This window comes from Fundulus heteroclitus, chromosome 5 (assembly GCF_011125445.2).
Source record: "Fundulus heteroclitus isolate FHET01 chromosome 5, MU-UCD_Fhet_4.1, whole genome shotgun sequence".
Classification (NCBI taxonomy): domain Eukaryota; kingdom Metazoa; phylum Chordata; class Actinopteri; order Cyprinodontiformes; family Fundulidae; genus Fundulus; species Fundulus heteroclitus.
Window position 1 is genome coordinate 35,283,119 of NC_046365.1, and position 7,793 is coordinate 35,290,911.

General features: G+C 40.3%; 2 long non-coding RNA genes across 2 annotated transcripts; one reads left to right on the top strand and one right to left on the bottom strand.

Moving 5' to 3' along the window:
• The first annotated feature begins 570 nt into the window (after positions 1-570).
• On the top strand, positions 571-2,114 carry LOC118563052. The gene is made up of 2 exons (XR_004930983.1): positions 571-681; positions 1,736-2,114. It is a non-coding gene; the product is annotated as an uncharacterized LOC118563052 (long non-coding RNA).
• A 1,094-nt stretch (positions 2,115-3,208) lies between these two features.
• LOC118563053 lies at positions 3,209-5,420 on the bottom strand. The gene is made up of 3 exons (XR_004930984.1): positions 5,192-5,420; positions 3,945-4,159; positions 3,209-3,856 (listed from the first exon to the last, which is right to left on the bottom strand). It is a non-coding gene; the product is annotated as an uncharacterized LOC118563053 (long non-coding RNA).
• Positions 5,421-7,793: the final 2,373 nt, after the last annotated feature.

Genomic DNA, 7,793 nt, shown 5'->3' on the forward strand with positions numbered 1-7,793 from the left:
GTCTTCAAAGAATAACACAAGATATGGATGGTAATATTCAGGGAGTTGCTTTGTGAAGATTACTCTGCATATACTACACACAATAAGGCAGCACTACAGCATCTCATCAGCTCAAGTGTGCACAGATTTTGACCTTACTATCAGTGTTTGACAGACCAACATCAGCACTGCCCCTTACGGTGGCCCAGAGGTGTCACCGCTAATACAAAAGCCGCAACACAAATACAAGCGCCGCAACACAACTACAAGAGCCGCAACACAAATACAAGAGCCGCAACACAATTACAAAAGCCACAACACAATTACAAAAGCCACAACACAAATACAAAAGCCACAACGGAAATACAAAAGCCACAACACAAATACAAAAGCCACAACACAAATACAAAAGCCATAACGGAAATACAAAAGCCACAACACAAATACAAAAGCCACAACGGAAATACAAAAGCCACAACACAAATACAAAAGCCACAACGGAAATACAAAAGCCACAACACAAATACAAAAGCCACAACGGAAATAGCCGCAACGGAAATATAAAACTACAACGAAAGTGACGCAACAGTTGGTCGTTCTACATGACGGTAGAAGAAGAAGAAGCTGACCCGGCAAAAAAAAAAAACAAAGAAGAAGGAGCTTTGCTTGTGGACTCACAAGCAAATATTGCCCGTTTGATAAGTAAGTAAAACATATTTTTTTTTTTATTATATATGGTACAGGTGTACCGCTATGCCAGAGAGTGGGTTTACTGACAACTTCAAGTTTGTGAACCCTGTGAAGAGAGAAACATTGCAATTTAGATTTGCGAGTCAGTGGTTACCATGGAAACGAGTTGGATAACTTGCTTTGCTTAGCGACAGTATGGCGCATAAAACGGAGAATTTATCACTCAGAAACTCCCGAACTGGAAGTTATAACTCCAACTGTATTATACTTTGGTTAAATTGTTTAAATCATGGGGGCGCGCTGGTCGCGTAGCAGGTAGCGCGACCCATGTATGGAGGCCTTAGTCCTCGACGCGGTCGACCTGGGTTCGACTCCGACCCGCGGTCCTTTGCCGCATGTCTCTTCCCCTCTTCCACCCCTTCCTGTCAGCCTACTGTAATAAAAAGTGAGTCACTATAGCCGCGAAAAATCTACCCAAAAAAAAAAAAAAAATGTTTAAATCGTCTCCATAGCCTCACTGAGTTGCTCTTTACAGTAAACGTCTTTTTTGAAAGCTACTTTTTCATCTGTGGGGCTGCACAGCGTGGCAGTGGGTAGGAATGCTGTGTGTTCAGCACATTATACATCAACAACTGCCATGTATGAAACCATTGTTTGAAGCATGAAACGTTTATGGAAAATATGTGTTTTAGATATTTGTTGAAATTATCATTATGTCATCACAGCATGAAAGAAATGCAGGCTCCTCTGCCTTCTTCCAGCATTAACAGCAGCAAAAAACATACTTTTGTAAAACTTGCATACTGCAGCCTTAAGACCAACAGTAAATATAATAAAATGACCCAACAGATGTGAAATAATGTTTTTAAAACTATTGAATCAAAATTAAAATATTTAAAAATGAGAAAAGTGTCTGGTTCACCATCAGCCAATTCTTAAGCTTTGAAATCAATATTTTAATCTGAGTTGACATCTTAAAATGAGATGGTAGTGAGTTCCAAATCTCACAACTAAGCATAATTTTTGCAACTGTCAGTAAACGTGGACTTTTTTCGTACTTCCTCAGATTCAACGGCAGAAATTGTGGATTCCCTGCATCTGCACAAGCCTTGAGCCAGTTAAAGGCTCTCATGCCCGCGGCAGGAACTCAAAGTGATGATGATGACGAACAGGAAAATTGCTTTGAAGAACTTCAGCGACAAAGTGGTTTGTCACCACCTCTTCAATGGGGAGCTGCTGTACAAATCTACATCACTCTGAAGAACATGGCTGATCTATAAAATGTTAAGACTGTAAAATAAACAACCCTTTTCATAACTTTGAATACAATGTAAGCAGAAAAGTCATTCAGGTTTTGTTTATTTATTTATTTTTACAAGCAATACAGCAACTGTTGCTTAAAATGACAAAATAAAGAATGTTATAAACAGTTGTTTTCAACAATATCATTGAAACATTGTGTTGTCTTTCAAACCAAACTACACAACAAAACAGAGAAATTTGGGAACAACCTAATGCAGTAGAACTAATATGTATATATACACACACATATAGAACCCACACAACTAGAATCCAAAACTTTTACAGATCTGGGGTCCGTTCTTCGTACGTTGCTTAAAACATCCGAGATCAAATGAGACATCCAAGATGACTTGATCCGGCTAATTGGGTTCTTCGAACACACCTGTTTATGATTAGTATGGCTGGATTGAGTTATCCGAGATAACTGCGCGTTCATGCGTTTGTTTAAAAGGGGAAATGTATCGATAGTAGAAACAATGATCAGCAGCGCTGCTATTGGCTGTTCAGCAAAGAACGCCCACAGTTTTTCTCCCAAGCAGAACACGAGCTTTAATGGAAGGTTATGCCGAATTTGAGTCAATTAAAGCGAACACCTCAAAATCTGTTAAAGCCAGGAGAGAGGGCTGGCAAAAAGCAGCAGACAAATTAAATGTGTAAATACTGTCCATGGTAGATGTTTCTATCACTTTCTACAGTATGTATTTTTGCATTTTAATAATTTCATATTTACTTTGTTCTTTTATGTCAGAGCCTCCACGGGACCCACTAGAACACGGGGACAAGTAAAAGTGAAATACAAGAATATTCTACAAAATGGTAGCCTTTAATTACTATAATTTATTTTAAAAAGGAACTTGTTATGTCAAGAGATCCAATATCGATGTCATTCCTTAGACACTGGAAGTAAAGGATGCGTACAAACTGGGAATTTTAACAAAAAAATTAAATCTATAAAAAATGAAGTTTTCCCTTTTCCAAGTCATCCACAGTTTACACGGTAAAACTGTATTGCTTCCGTGTCTAGATAATCCATCCATAGTTTTTCCTAATTCAATATACGGCTCAGCAGGAAGCAAGCCTTTCAAAGTAAAACTAAACTTCACAATAAAATGGCCTGAACAAATCTTCTTAGTGAATAGGATAAAAATAAAAAACAACCCATCATACAAATAACTTAAAGATTTTCTATTTATGGCTCTAACACCACTTTTTCCTCTATAAAAGCCACTGTTAAATAATGTTTGTCTGTTTATAACAGCCACAAAGATAAATCTCTCTACAATTACACTGTCGCGCTGCGCTAAAGGATCCTCTCTATTGCGCCATACGCGATTACTCGAAAAGCTCTGAAATTATTCTTGCACCTTCCGCAACAGGTTGCTGTCGTAAAAATGGACATGGCTACGACAGAGTTCCCTATCTCCTTCGCCTATAAAGCTGCGATCAAATCCTGTTTACATGAAATAAGCCTGCTTACGAGCAGGCTTAAACTGCCGCACATGTTGCTATGACAGCAAGTCCAAGATGACTTTCGAAGGACCAAACAATCCGAGATCATGCCAAATCATCAACAATCAAATCCAGCTAACTGAGTTAGCAACGTACGAAGAACGGACCCCTGGCCCAAAATAACAACAGCTGCATGCTGACTAAAGGCATCCAAAGCCACGGGAATTCTTAATGACAAAGTTCATATTGTGCTTGAATGTAATGTAGCTGTCCAAGAGGGGCAGCTTTAAAGTGTTGGCACATGTATTTGCCATAGGGAATTTTGAGGTGTAAATATATTCAAGACATGGCTGAGGGTCCATGCCAGCAAGAGGAATAGATGGCACACCTGTGGCAAACATAAGGACATCCTCCAGGGTCACCTCACTGTTATGTTCTGAAAGTAGAAATAAATACCAACACTGAGACATCATAAGTAGTTAATTTTCATTGTAATTAGTGTGATGTGGAACAAATAAACCAACCTTCACAGTCAAGAAGGTAGTCGGCCCAGAAACTTGTTGTCTTGTTCTCCTGGGCTCTCTGGTTGCTGCCATCTGGACTAAGCTCTGGTCGGAAGAGATTTTCGATGTCCACAGCAGATAACTTTTTCTCAAAATGGCACAAGACAGGAGTCAGCGCCATAGGAAATTGCTGCAGGGCTGTTAAAAACTGTGAAGTAGCAAGTCCATTCTTGAATCTGAAATGCAATAACAGGTTGCTTAGGAAATTAAAAGTACAATTTGTATCAGCTACTAAGCATTAAAATGAAACACCTGTTTTATACCACTCAGTTATTGTTTTTACTTTTTAGAATCAGAATCACTTTAATAATCCCAAAACAAAATTATTTTTTGCGACACGCTCCAGATATACTAAAAAATTATATATATATTTTTTGTTTGTTTTTGCACATCGTCACTATCACTTTAATTTAGATATATCTATATACAGATCTAAATTAAAGTGATAGTGACAATGTGCAAAAGAAAAAAAATGAATAAATGTCAATACAGAGGGGTGATGTCTGAATCACTGAGGGAGAGTTGTAGAGATTGATCACCACAGTCATCACTCTGGCGCTCTGTGGTACATCTTGGTAAGAGGAGTCTTCTGCTAAAGGAAAAAGCAACATCGGCAATAACAAAAAAAAAAAAAGAAACTAAAAAACAAAACTACCTTTCGATTGCGCTGTGATTCCTTTCAATTATGAACTGTAAAGAGCAACTCAGTGAGGCTATGGAGACGATTTAAACATTTTTTTTTTTTGGGAGATTTTTCGCGGCTATAGTGACTCACTTTTTATTACAGTAGGCTGACAGGAAGGGGTGGAAGAGGGGAAGAGACATGCGGCAAAGGACCGCGGGTCGGAGTCGAACCCAGGTCGACCGCGTCGAGGACTAAGGCCTCCATACATGGGTCGCGCTACCTGCTACGCGACCAGCGCGCCCCCATGATTTAAACAATTTAACCAAAGTATAATACAGTTGGAGTTATAACTTCCAGTTCGGGAGTTTCTGAGTGATAAATTCTCCGTTTTATGCGCCATACTGTCGCTAAGCAAAGCAAGTTATCCAACTCGTTTCCATGGTAACCACTGACTCGCAAATCTAAATTGCAATGTTTCTCTCTTCACAGGGTTCACAAACTTGAAGTTGTCAGTAAACCCACTCTCTGGCATAGCGGTACACCTGTACCATATATAATTAAAAAAAAAAAATGTTTTACTTACTTACCAAACGGGCAATATTTGCTTGTGAGTCCACAAGCAAAGCTCCTTCTTCTTTGTTTTTTTTTTTTGCCGGGTCAGCTTCTTCTTCTTCTACCGTCATGTAGAACGACCAACTGTTGCGTCACTTCCGTTGTAGTTTTATATTTCCGTTGCGGCTATTTCCGTTGTGGCTTTTGTATTTGTGTTGTGGCTTTTGTATTTCCGTTGTGGCTTTTGTATTTGTGTTGTGGCTTTTGTATTTCCGTTGTGGCTTTTGTATTTGTGTTGTGGCTTTTGTATTTGTGTTGTGGCTTTTGTATTTCCGTTATGGCTTTTGTATTTGTGTTGTGGCTTTTGTATTTCCGTTGTGGCTTTTGTATTTGTGTTGTGGCTTTTGTATTTCCGTTGTGGCTTTTGTATTTGTGTTGTGGCTTTTGTATTTCCGTTGTGGCTTTTGTAATTGTGTTGTGGCTTTTGTAATTGTGTTGCGGCTTTTGTAATTGTGTTGTGGCTTTTGTATTTCCGTTGTGGCTTTTGTAATTGTGTTGCGGCTTTTGTAATTGTGTTGCGGCTCTTGTATTTGTGTTGCGGCTCTTGTAGTTGTGTTGCGGCGCTTGTATTTGTGTTGCGGCTTTTGTATTAGCGGTGACACCTCTGGGCCACCGTAGCCCCTGCATCTCTACTGGTGATTATATGCTAGAAGTGATGATTTTTTTTTTACCTACCATCGCTCTAAAATAGCTACCTTTCTTTCTGGATTCTGCGCTGACCACCAGGATTGTCAAGGACTCAACAGAAATCACTAAAAGTGATTGCTAAACTCTCTCCTCCCAGTAACAGTCTTGCTTGGGGACCCACAGCGGCAATCTGCAAACCAGGTACTTGCAGTCTTCTCAGAGTGCAAGCCCACTGCTCTAACCAGTAGCCCACCACTCCTCTAGATCTTGGTTTGTTATTCATGTGGGAATGCTTTTTGAAGTTTCTGCATGTAGATTCAATGTCTGCTTTTATGGATACTATTGTGACCTTCTGCCTTCACATCTTTCGTTCCAAAGCATCCCTCTGTTCGTCTCACTTAGCTGGATACCTGATTTGACAGCAGGATCTCGTATGTTGTGTTCTATGGCTAAAACCTCCCAGTTTGCTGGGAAGAGGCCTCTGACATTTATGTCAAGTTTGCAGATAGTTCTGTAGCGGTTGGACTGCTCCCAGCAACCAGCTCACTGTACAGATCATCGTTTGGAATACGGCCATTTTCCACGAAGCTGACAAGCCAGGGCAGACGCGTCTAAGTGAGCATGGCAAACACAAAAAGGAATTTGTAAATCTGAATTGCCAAGTGAATCTCAATATACCTTTAGGCCAATACCTGGGGGAGGCATTTTACCTCTGCTCTTAGCCCCAGAATGCACCTCATGGTGGCAGCCCTCTGCTCCCAAAGGGATGGATTAAATACAGAGGACACGTACATTGAATGTATGTTACAATAACAATAAAGATGACGATGAGGATTCTTGTTCTTATTATCATTACACTCATTATGCCTGAACGGGGAATCAACAAGTCTTTGGAGAAAGATGTCACAGTATTATTTAAGCCAGATCGATAATGTGTAGCACTGTCTGTTCTGCACATTATCAACCTGGTTCTGCTCCCATCAAATCTGTTCGGGGGGAAGGAGGGACATTCAGCAGAACTTTCTGAGCTGGTTGGGTGAAGCGGTCCCTAGTGCCCACCTACTTAAGGTTGGTTTTGGCCAATCATGGTATCAAATGAAAATGTCATAAGCAGCAGGCAGCATGAGGAACTCCATGTTACGCTGGTCAAGGTGTGCTTATTTGGATAGAGACACTCGTGACAATCGAGGATTCTGACAAAACAGGTGAGATAGCAATAGCTACGCGTACGTCCTCCTGCATGGCCATTTTTATTTTATTTAATTTCGGCTGTGGGTATGTCCCGCCTTAAACCATGATACTGCAACATGATTGGCTGACCCGTTCTGGGTCGGTCTTGAACGGTTGAGGCTGGAGCGGGAGAAGATTGATTCTCGTGTGTTTGTGAACGCACAAATACCGTGAGAATTCAGGTTGCAGGCAAGGGTGCATATTGACAGAATATTCTCAAACAGTCATTGCATATTTACCCACGAAGTAAGTTTCCCATCTCACCACATCTTAGAGGTGCTCTATTGGATTGAGCCAAAGTCCTTGTCGGGTGTCAGAAACCAGTTTTAAATTATTTGCGCCGACAGGAAGGGTACATTAAAGGCTAGACATTGTTAGAGACAACATTCAAGTTGGCTGTGAAGCTTAAAGGTATACTATGCAACCGGGGTTGATTTTCCAGCGTGGCTCCCCCCAGAGGGCGAAAGTAAAAGTGCACTGTCATAAAGATGCTCAGCTGTTCTGGTTTCTCCGTCAAGCCAGGCGCGGTTGTTTTGAGCTTAGCAGACAGGCGAACGCAACGAAAAGTGGAAAAAACGGCAGTACAAACAATGACTAAGACAGTGAAAGTATGAACATCAGGGTTTCCCACCAACATTTTAAAAAAAAATAAAAAAATAAAAAAATAATAAAAAAAAACAAACAAACAAAAAAAAAAACCCTCGCGGTTCTTTGTT